The 10,585-nt window shown below is 38.5% G+C and overlaps 1 non-coding gene across 1 annotated transcript; it reads left to right on the top strand.

Moving 5' to 3' along the window:
• The first annotated feature begins 9,483 nt into the window (after positions 1-9,483).
• Positions 9,484-9,556, top strand: TRNAR-CCG (transfer RNA arginine (anticodon CCG)). The gene has a single exon. It is a non-coding gene; the product is annotated as a tRNA-Arg (tRNA).
• The last annotated feature ends 1,029 nt before the right edge of the window (positions 9,557-10,585 follow it).

Consider the following 10,585-nt stretch of genomic DNA (forward strand, 5'->3'; position numbering starts at 1 on the left):
TGTGTAAATTCCTTTATAGTCTGTTGAAAACTTAAGTTAAATGTCCATTTTTCACTCTTTGGCCTAAGTTGTAGCTTTTGTGCCATTACATCTCAATCAAACTTAAGATGATAACCTAGAGTAATGTCTTACACATATTCATATGGTCGCGGCCCTGATCGATGATCGGTGACCATCGAACTGACTTCTAATTACACCCATCAATTTATGCATCCAAGTGGCAGACCGATCGTATTCATACGTAGATCATCTATAGAGCTAACTATTATACGACATAAATCGACTCATACATCTTTTAGTGGGCCTCAAAAGTTATAAACAATCCCTCACAAGGTTATAATAGTAAGTACATATGCATTGAGGCCATTTGCACCATATATAACACTATAAATACTCATTTATTTCACTCCCTCCATCCCCATACGAATTTGCCTTAGTAAATGAGAGAAAAAGAGAAAAGAAGAGGAGAGGAAGAGAGAAAGAGGAAGAAAATGAGAGTGAAAGAGAGAAACGGGTTATTGGTATTATTTTCACCGGATTCCTCTCAATGAAAACCCTCGGAGCCACCGTTTCTTCTACCAAATCCACTTCCACTCGTGATCGGAGGTAAGCTTTGCATCCCATTCAAGCTTCTTAGTGATGAATTTCATAAGATTATTTTATTTGATATATGAATCGATGTTTTTTCCTAAAACCCTAACTCTAGGGTTTATTCATATTAGGATTTAGGGTCTTGACAATTGATTATGAGCAACTCATGTTATTGGGAAAGCCATATTTAGGCGTGACCTCACGTGGATGGCGTTGTACGTCAATTCTTGGCCCCGACTCTCCAAATCGAGTCAAGGTTTGCTCGAATTAAGTTAGGAAAAACTCTTAACCCTTAATTAAAATATAATTAGATTAGAAATCACGTTAATAACAGTGAAATTGCTGATAAATTAAGATTTGAAGTGTTTTTCCAAATTTTCGATGCCATGGCCGCATCCAAATCAAAGATTTTTTACTCTAAGGTGAATATTTACTCTCGAGCTTTTACCTGTCATTTTAAAATAATTAAATGTGTTTGTTTGTTATTTGGTTGATAACATGCTTAATGAAATGATTGAATGACATAAAACTCATAATATTATAACTCTTTGATGTCGAATGTTAAAGAATGTCAATATAATTGAATTGGGTTGATGTGAATTGAATTACACTGAATTTGTACCTGTGTTTAATTGGTATACCATGTCGTGATATTTAATTTCTTTGCGATCATATTTATATAGTGAATAAATTTGAATCATTGTTGTGGTGGATCGAGCTTCATAAATTACTTAAATATGCGGATAATCCGCTTTAGGATGGCTAACCCAGGCTTATACAATCGATCAAAGTTGAACATGAACGATCGATGGTGGTTAAAACTACATGGGATGCCTTGCACCTAATGCCGATTTGCTGGATGTCCTTCTTAGTTAATCACATCAGTTTAATGTAGGGCTTAATCATTCTTATGGTTGGTGATTGTACAACATTTGATAGAATCTAGGATACCATTATTACCATTGATTTAAGTGTACTCATAACCATTAATGCGTTACGATCCTAAAAAAATTATAAGACGGGCATAGTTGTATGGGACGCTGTGTCCCAGTTATCAGCCTACGCTGGGGTGACATGCCTACCATAGGAAAAAAATATTGGGTGATGAGCCTCCCCGTAGTGACCATTGAGCATCGATGAATGTCACGACCTTACAATGTTGTTAATGGTTTGGGTGTCGTGACTTCTCCAAATTCAGAGTGTAGGTGATGACCTTCACCCTGAGTGTGATTGTCCTTGGGCGATAAGCCCTAATATTAACCCAATAAGTTGTATGTACTATTGGGTTATTAACTCATATTTGGATTAAGGGATGTAGGTGAAGGCCGTTACGTGCCGCCACGAGCTACGTGAATCCGTTTTAACGATTATTGATGGAATGACGGTATCCCGGCTTTGCCAACCTGCTATTCGAACCATGAATAATAACAATTTAGCTAATCATGCATAACATTATGAAATTATTGGTGGTTTGTATTGCAGGCCAATCATTGCACATATCATCATGGAATTTATTGGTGAGTTGTGTCACGGGCCAACTATTGCGCATAATATCGTATCATGGACTAAAAATTAACTTAATAATTATTTATTTTGTGTTGATATCATTTTGTCTATACTTGATTGTGTTTATAACATGTGTAACTTGCTTCGTATTTGTGTGTTAGAGGTAACATGCTTAAAAGTATTACAAGTAGAAATATGTATTTATTATGAATTTTCTTATCACTAAAATATCACGAGTAAAATCTTGGAGATATTTTTTCATTATGTTGCCGTTTGACACCTTATATTTTACATATGTAAATGACTCAAGAAAAGGATCAGATGGTAGCATGCTCGGGGTGCCCCAGTAGACTCATAGCTCCATCGCTTTGGGTAATTGTATTTTTCATAAATATTTGTATTTATCGTGATTTATATAATTCTCATATGGGCAAACACCACGTTTAAAATAGTATATTTGCATATTAGCCATATAGTTTTGGATTTTATTATCTCTACTTTACTTTGGATCCGCTAATTGAAATGTGTTACTCTGATTATTTGTGTATGGAATGAATGTGAATCTGAACGAGGACACACATGTATTTTTATTAAGTTCACATCCGGAAACTCGGGATCAGAGTCTTTGTATTCGGATGCAGATTTTCAGGACATGACATCCCCCTAAGTTTTCATCCTCATTTCATATTCTAGCCATAGTTTAAATTTTGATTTTAAACACACCTCATATGTGTTTAAATAATGTATCCATTTAGATATGTAAATTGATTTCATGTTACCATATGTATAACTTACTTTGGTTTAGTATGCTTACATTAAAATTTGTCTCCACATGAATTATTATGTTAATGTGTATATGTGTTATTAAATCTTTTTTCACATGACAATTAGTATTGAATGGTACTTGAAAGTAGGGATATGAATTGTTAATAATGTTGTAAGGTTGCGGTTAATATGACTCACTATAAGTGCTTGAAGTAATAACCATACATGTTGCTTGATTGATTCACACCTCATTGATTTTGCCTTTACAATTATTGGTTTATGTTGGATATGATCTCAATACCACGAAATTGTAATTTGGGATGTCGTTGATCGTCATTTAATGATTTTCAGGTCATTTATTGGATTTTCAGTTCATGTTATTGTTGATTGTCCTTTTGTCATTTATTTAAAATTTTGGATCAAGTTACTGTTGACTGGCACTTTATGATTTCCGGGTTTTAATACTGTTGTGCTTCACTTTGTTACTTATCTTGAATGCCCATGTATTACGGGCTATGAACCTTTGTTTGATTTTAAATGCAAATTATTTTCAATTGAAGCTATGTTGTTCCTCTTAATTAATTATGGCACCGAGACATTGTAGGTCGCTAATTGTAAAGGGCTTCATATTAGGTTGTGCACGAACTGTACTAATAAGAGGATGGGCTAAACATGTATTCATGACATTAATAAAGTTGTTGGCCGTCACTTGTAATTTTTTATTCATGTTACCGTTGATCATTACTTTGTGATTTCGGGTTTGTTTTATCGTTGACCGTCATATTGTAATTTTCTTGGTCATGTACTTGTGATCTCTGATTCATGTTACTGTTGACTCACTTTGTGATTCTCAAGTCATTTACTTGTGATTTTCAATTCATGTTGCCGCTGACTGTCATTCTGTGATTTATGGTTCATATTATCGTTAACCATCACTTTGGATTTTCATATCACATACCGTTGACCATCACTTTGTAATTTTCGGATCATGATATTGTTGACCATCCATTTTGTTATTTCTCGGGACTTCTTGGATGATACATTGACTTCACCAGATGATTTCCATGTCACTTCGTAGTTCATGCATTATCTCATGCATTTAATCAAGATGTGATGATCATGAATGTTTTGCCTGTTTTACAAATTATGCTTGAATATGACGATAGACATGAAAACTTAGTAAGACTTTTTCATTGAGATAGTCACTAACTCTTATTATGTAATTACACAAAATGGATGAACATAGATTATGAGATTCTTAAAATGTGGATGAACTATTTGAGGAGCCATTTCATAACATTGTTGAGCTCTTTGAATTAAACCGGTGGCTAGTTTTTTTTTTTTAGTTTGTTGAACATTCGATTCATGTAAGGTGATTGTGATAAATTCCCCCATCTAGATGAACTAGTGTGCATGTTGTAATACTTGGATTACTTTCCAATTTCTTCAGTATATCTCACTTGCAGATAAAGCTGAGCATTTTTAACCCGATCCGACCTGATCTGACCTGATTCGAACCGAACCGATGGCTTGGATCGGTGCGGATCTGGTAGATCCATTCAGATCCGAAAGATTTTTGGGTCGAGTTCGGATTGGACCAGATCCGATCAGGAATCCGAACCGATCCGGAATCCGACCCGATTAGAATATGATTTTTTTTCATATAAGTAAGCATGGATCTAAAAATCCATGGCCCCACTTGTCAGGACCTCATGATTCCGCATTTGACTAAAGAAAAAAAAAAAGAAGCTTTTGTCAGGACCTACCGTCAGGGCCTCACACATGAAGCTGTTATACCTACCTCATATAATCTTCACCTTCGAATCTTACTGGATATAAATTACCTATCCACTTCTTAAGTTGAATTTTCAGTAATTTAAAAGAGAAATGCTTATGATATTTGGGCGAGGAGAGATTAAATTAGTTATCGGTGACAAATAGGCCAAGTGTTGCAAATTTTTGATATCCGGGCCACTCGTCAGGTTATTATTAGCATAAAATAACTGTATCTCAAAATAAAGAAGGCTCACTCAATAGGTGGGCCACAATTATGCTTTGAATATAAACCGTTGGTTATCTACTTTTCTAATATACAGTGGACCACCATAAAATTTGATTGGAACAATTTTTCAGACCAATGCATGTCTACTGTAGAACTCATTAGATGGTCCGAATACACTACACGTATGCTAAATTAGCATGTGTGCCGCGAATGGGTCTTAAGTATCTTCTCATGCGAATAGCTGGAGTTCCCAAGAACTGAAAAGACTCTTAAATAGCTGGAGTTCCCAACAATTGAAAAGACTCTTATCCCATCCGTTCGAACCCGGAAGTCTTCGGACAAGAGGGCATTTTCGATTTTGCTCAATTTAAATAGTTTGCCGTCCCGCTCGTGCTCTAGGCTTTTTTAAACTGGCGGTTTCACTCACTCTCTCTCTCACGAACCGTTGGTCTTTTTGCCATCTCGCTCACGAACCGTTGGTCTTGACTAAAGGGAAAAAAATGGAAGATGGAAGGAAAAGAGCTTTCGTCTTCATATGTTTGCTTTCGTCTTTCTCCCGACTATCGAGTCTTTCTTCTTCAGACTTCTAGTTTGAAGCTAAGATGACACATTTTCTTCGTGCGTCAATCGCCTTATCACTTCTTTTGTAATTTTTCTCTTGAAATCTAGATCGATTCGAACAGTGCCAAATCCGATCCGACTCAGTTTTTTTAACTGAGTCGGACTCAGATCGGATCAGATCACGTACATTTCGGATCGGTTAGAGTTAGGTGACCCGGAAAACTGAGTCGGACTCGGATCGGATCAGATCACGTACATTTCGGATCGGTTAGAGTTAGGTGACCCGGAAAACTGAGTCGGACTCGGATCGGATCAGATCACGTACATTTCGGATCGGTTAGAGTTAGGTGACCCGGAAAACTGAGTCGGACTCGGATCGGATCAGATCACGTACATTTCGGATCGGTTAGAGTTAGGTTACCCGGACTCGATCCTAGATCGGATCGAGTTTGGGTCAGGCAATTGAGATTTTGCATCGGATCGAGTTGGACCCAATCTGATTCGACTCGGTCCGATGCCCAGCTCTACTTGCAGATGCCTACCGTGTTGGATAATTGTTGATGTTATTATTCCATAAATTATATTATTTGTGGTTAGAGCCTAGTAAAACAGACCCGATCCGATGGATCCGACTCGATCAGACCCAATCAGACCCGATCAGAACCGAATTGACGGTCTGGATTAGTGCGGATCGGGTAGCCCCATCCAGATCTAAAATCTTTTCGGGTTGAGTTCGGATTGGCCCTAATCTGACTCAACTCGACCCAAAAACCCTATCCGAATGGATCCAGATTGATCCGATCTTACCCAATCCGGAGTAGTTCTTATTGATCATTTTACTTTTTCCTGTGGTATGGTCCACTTGAGCTTTGGATATGCATCAATTTCAGGTTCAACCATTAAAATGATCTGCAAAAACGAATGGACGGTGTGGATAAATCACATGCATTCAAGGTGGGCCCTAATAGAGTTTACTGTGTACAATAACAAGTGGATTTGCTGGTGTACCGCACATAGCTATGTAGCTGGCTGTAGGCGCTAGCTGTAGGTACGTGTTGTGCCCAGATGAGCATTGACGCTCCTCGAGCTCCGAGTTATACGAACGGTTCAAAGGATATCAAAGTTACATGGGCCCCACAGTAATGTATTTATTATATTTATACCGTTCATATATTTTTAGAGACTATTATAGAGCCTTGTTTAAAAAATGAATAATATCCAAAGATCATCTGGACCACACCATAAATAGTAACAGAGAATGATTTTCATCATTAAACAATTTGTGTGGTCCACATGATAGTTAGATTTGTCTTATTTTTAGTCTCAAGCCTTAAGACGAGCTCGCCAAATGAATGGACGGTTTGGATATAACACATACCCCACCATCAGACTCATAGAACTTGCTAACCTCAATAAAGCAAGTCACAGACTTGCGTGAAAAGAGAGTCACTACACTTACGTGCAATGCACGTCAATATAATACGTACAGAGAAAATGTGATACACTTCTTTCATAGTCATGTGAGGCCCACTTTGATGTATATGTTTTATATAAGCCGTTCATCCATTTTGACGTATCGTTTTAGGCGTTGAACACAAAAGTACGATATATTGAAGATTGAAATGGACCATACCATATTAAACGATCCGAATCGTATCCAACTCGATCCGACTCGGTTCCCCTGACCGAGTCGGACTCGGTTCGGGTCAAGTCAATCAAGCATCGGATCGGTCCGAGGTAGGTAACCTAGACTCGGTCTCGGATCAGATCAAGTTCGGGTCAGACTATTGGAATTTCGGATCGGGTCAATTTAGGCCCAATCTGATCCGGACCGATGCCCAACTCTATTTGTGGTTCGATAACACCCAGAATTCCACTGCACGAGTACCATATTCAAGTCACGAAATTCGTGGCGTTACACCCACACCATGAAAAACCATAAAATCCATCGAAAAACTTTGAAATTCATATGGTGGCCCATGTGATGGATGAAACAACCTCGTTTTTTGTGTCACGTGGTCTGACCCATGTGAGTTTTCCATCCGCTTGATTTTTAGATTCTTATTGGCCCGCATAATATTTTGGATCTGCTTGATTTTTAGATTCACATCCTATCGTGGTATTTTAAAATAGATGGACAAAGTTGATTTGCCACGGACATCTCTACAGGCTCTACACAGATCCGGGTATAGGAATATCTCTATGCCCGAGGTTACATGCAATTCACTTTCTAAGAAAGTTCTTGGAAATAACTAATTCAAACAAGAATGTTCAAATATGAATCCAAATTTAGACATATCTGAAGTAGAAGTTGTGCTTATTTAATAAATTGACTATCAAATTGGTGGAATTCTACTGAACGGCGAAATATGAAAAATGTCGTGGTCTTATATTACAAGAAGTGTCCACGAATCAAGGTTAAAATGTCCAATGATGCTATGTCATAGGAAGCGTTCACGAATAAGGTTAGGTTTGCTTAACTAACTAGATTTATTGAACAGTTAAAGATGAAAATTTTCCAGTGGTCTCATGTTACAAGAGCTGTACGCGAATCAAGGTTAGGTTTGCCTAACTAATATGATTTTGGGACCATGACTTAGTGGATTTTTATTGAATAGTTAAAGAAGAAAAATATCCAATGGTCCTATGTGATAAGAAGTGTCCATCAATCGAGATTAGGTTTGCTCAACCAATATGATTTTGGGACCATCACTCAACAAACGATGGGCTTGACTATCAAAAAGTGGATTTCTATTCGATAGTTAAACATGAAAAATGTCCAATAGCTCTATTTTACAAGAAGAGTCCATGAATCAAGGTTAAGTTTGCTCAACCAATCTGATTTTGGGACCATGACTTAGCGAACAATGGGCCTAACTATCAAATTGGTGGATTCTATTGGACTATTAAAGATGAAAAATGTCCGATAGCCCCATGTTACAAGAAGTGTCCATGAATCAAGGTTAGGTTTGCCCAATCAGTCTCATTTTGGGACCGTGACACAGTAAACATTGGGCCTGACTATCAAATTGGTGAATTTTTATTGGACCGTCGAAGACGAAAATTGTCCAAGTGTCCATGAATCAAGGTTTGATTTGCTCAACCAATCTGATTTTGGGTCCATGACTCAGCGAATCAGCGAATCGGGCCCCAAAATTTAGTGGGTTTATATAGAGTTAATACATGCTACATGAACAGTTTATAGGTGATTGTGCACCCTCGGTGTACTCTAGCGTATCAAATAACTCCACTCCAATGTTCCAAGATGGGGACTTTTCATTTACTGGGCCCTACCCTGGATGGGGCATGGGCAGATTGCATACTCCGTGGGGCCCACCGTGATGTATGTGACTTATCCACGTTGCCCATTGGATAAAACACATACATCACAGTGGGCATAACCCAGGAATTAGAATCACACCATCTTGGGACATTTCGTCCAGTCTGCTTCTTTTTTTTAACTGTCCATTTTTTTTCATGCAAGTGTGACCCAACTGATGAATTGCCCAGTCACATGTATCATAACCAGAGCATGGGTCGGATCTTGCTCCTGAAATCCCAAGCTCTGTGGAACCCACCTTGATGTTTATGTTACATCCACTCCGTCCATCCTTTTTTGAAGGTCATTATAGGACATGAATCCAAAAATGAAGGAGATCCAATATTTAAGCAGGCCACAATACAAGAAACATACGGATTAAACGCAAACTACCTCGTAAGGACCACATGAGTTTTGGATTAGGATAATATTCCTGTTTTCCCTTCATCCAGGTGAGGATCGCCTTATGAACGTATTGGATGGGATATACACATCACGATGAACCACGAGAAGATTTCAATGGTGGATGTTTCCATCCCCACTGCGGGGCCCACCTGAGTTTTGGATCTAGCTCATATTTGGGGTCATATTCAAAATGAGATGCCGGAATGGATGGACGGGTTTTATATAACACGAAAATCACGGTGGGCCCATGGTGCTCGGGGTGATAATGAATGCAGAACATGTGGCGTAGATTTTGAAAATATGAAAAATTAAATGCAATAGCTTTCATCACATGGATCGCGTGGCCTAATGGATAAGGCGCTCGCCTCCGGAGCGGGAGATTGTGGGTTCGAGTCCCATCGTGATCGACTTTTTATTTTTAATATTTACGTTTGATGGATCTTAGCCATTCATTTTTCTACCGTCAGTTTTCTTTTTCACTTCGTTCGTTCACTGTTTTGGGCCATTTTTCTTTTGATGTCTATTTTTCTTGTCCACTTTCCATTGGGGCTCTGGTTTTAGGGGTGGGGGATTATTGGGAGGATCAGGTAACTGTTTTTCTGACGATGGGGCCTACCTTGATGTATCTGTTGCATATCCACACCGTCCATCCGTTTTTCCAGCTCATTTTAAGGCATCATACAGAAAATGAATCAGATCCAAATAAAAAGTGGGCCACATATAGTAGGGATTGAACGTATACCATTAAAAACTTCTTGGGGGCCACACAAGTTTTGGATCAAGCTGATTTTTCTTTACTGCTCATCCTGGCCTGTGTGACTTTATTAAGAGATTGGATCGCAAATAGATATGAATGTCCACCATTAAAAGCTTCTTGGGGGCCACATGAATTTTGGATCAAGCTCTTTATCAAGAGATTGGATCACAAATATATATTTCAGTGGGCCCTAGCAAATTCTTAATACTGGGCATTCAATGACCACCGTTTCCTGTGATGTGGTCCACTTGAGATTTGGATTGCTTCATTTTTTAGAGCATGCTCTAAAATGGATGGCTTGGATATACATACATGAAGTTGGGCCCCACGGTTAGGTAAACATCCACTATAGTGTTACCCGGGTAACACCTAATCCGCGCCCAGTATTCTAACGTTCGGCCCCAACATACGCTAAAATCCAACCCTCGACGCCCATTGTATGGACGGTATGGATCACAGGGCCCCAACATCCACAGCATTCCATAGTTCCATGCAATGGTGCCTTATTTGCATGGATGGTTCTCTGCATGCGGTTACAATCAATCGACCCACCAATCTTCTATGCTTTGGTTGTAAATCAGCTTAAATTTCCAATCTAAATTTCCAGTGCTCGAAATAAAATTGGACTTGATTCATTGTCCGGCCGAGTTGACTCGAAGACATGACTGAGTCTTTATTT

Source organism: Magnolia sinica, chromosome 3 (genome assembly GCF_029962835.1).
Source record: "Magnolia sinica isolate HGM2019 chromosome 3, MsV1, whole genome shotgun sequence".
Lineage (NCBI taxonomy): Eukaryota > Viridiplantae > Streptophyta > Magnoliopsida > Magnoliales > Magnoliaceae > Magnolia > Magnolia sinica.